The sequence below is a fragment of the Schistocerca nitens genome, chromosome 4, assembly GCF_023898315.1.
Source record: "Schistocerca nitens isolate TAMUIC-IGC-003100 chromosome 4, iqSchNite1.1, whole genome shotgun sequence".
Lineage (NCBI taxonomy): Eukaryota > Metazoa > Arthropoda > Insecta > Orthoptera > Acrididae > Schistocerca > Schistocerca nitens.
The window spans coordinates 511527387-511528777 of NC_064617.1; the positions used below are offsets into that span (position 1 = coordinate 511527387).

Consider the following 1391-nt stretch of genomic DNA (forward strand, 5'->3'; position numbering starts at 1 on the left):
GATTAAGTTATGCTCTGTGCAAAATTCTACAAGGCGGCTTCCTCTTCCATTTCTTCCCCTCAATCCATATTCACCTACTATGTTTCCTTCTCTCCCTTTTCCTACACTCGAATTCCAGTCACCCATGACTATTAAATTTTCGTCTCCCTTCACTACCTGAATAATTTCTTTTATCTCGTCATACATTTCATCAATTTCTTCATCATCTGCAGAGCTAGTTGGCCTATAAACTTGTACTACTGTAGTAGGCATGGGCTTTGTGTCTATCTTGGCCACAATAATGCGTTCACTATGCTGTTTGTAGTAGCTAACCCGCACTCCTATTTTTTTTATTCATTATTAAACCTACTCCTGCATTACCCCTATTTGATTTTGTATTTATAACCCTGTAATCACCTGACCAAAAGTCTTGTTCCTCCTGCCACCGAACTTCACTAATTCCCACTATATCTAACTTTAACCTATCCATTTCCCTTTTTAAATTTTCTAACCTACCTGCCCGATTAAGGGATCTGACATTCCACGCTCCGATCCGTAGAATGCCAGTTTTCTTTCTCCTGATAACGACGTCCTCTTGAGTAGTCCCCGCCTGGAGATCCAAATGGGGGACTGTTTTACCTCCGGAATATTTCCCCAAGAGGACGCCATCATCATTTAATCATACAGTAAAGCTGCATGTCCTCGGGAACAATTACGGCTGTAGTTTCCCCTTGCTTTCAGCCGTTCGCAGTACCAGCACAGCAAGGCCGTTTTGGTTAATGTTACAAGGCCAGATCAGTCAATCATCCAGACTGTTGCCCCTGCAACTACTGAAAAGGCTGCTGCCCCTCTTCAGGAACCACACGTTTGTCTGGCCTCTCAACAGATACCCCTCCGTTGTGGTTGCACCTACGGTACGGCCATCTGTATCGCTGAGGCACGCAAGCCTCCCCACCAACGGCAAGGTCCATGGTTCATGGGGGAAGAAAAAGGAAGGGAGCCAACAGCAGCCGGGTTTCCCAGGCGGCTACCCATCCAAGTACTAACCGGGCCCGATGATGCTTAACTTCGGTGATCAGACGAGAAACGGTGTATTCATCATGGTATGGCCGTTGGCATATATATATATATATATATATATATATATATATATATATATATATATATATATATATATTGGGTGATCTATTGTTACATCCAAATTTTTATTTTACTGCTATTTTATCATAAACGATGTAAAATCGATCACTCTGCGATTAAATTATGCCTATTCTATAACATTATGTAATCGTTACTATTTGCTGTTTGTTGCAGGTCTAACCAAGAATTAAATGAAGATGGCGTAGAGACTGCAGATTTCTGACTGATCTCGGATTGCAGTTAGGGTGGAAGTATGGCAGTCGCTTGTTGTG

The 1391-nt window shown here is 42.3% G+C and overlaps 1 non-coding gene across 1 annotated transcript; it reads right to left on the reverse strand.

Moving 5' to 3' along the window:
• Window positions 1–977: 977 nt before the first annotated feature.
• Window positions 978–1096, reverse strand: LOC126254039 (5S ribosomal RNA). Its single transcript, XR_007546032.1, has one exon. It is a non-coding gene; the product is annotated as a 5S ribosomal RNA (ribosomal RNA).
• Between the last annotated feature and the right edge of the window lie 295 nt (window positions 1097–1391).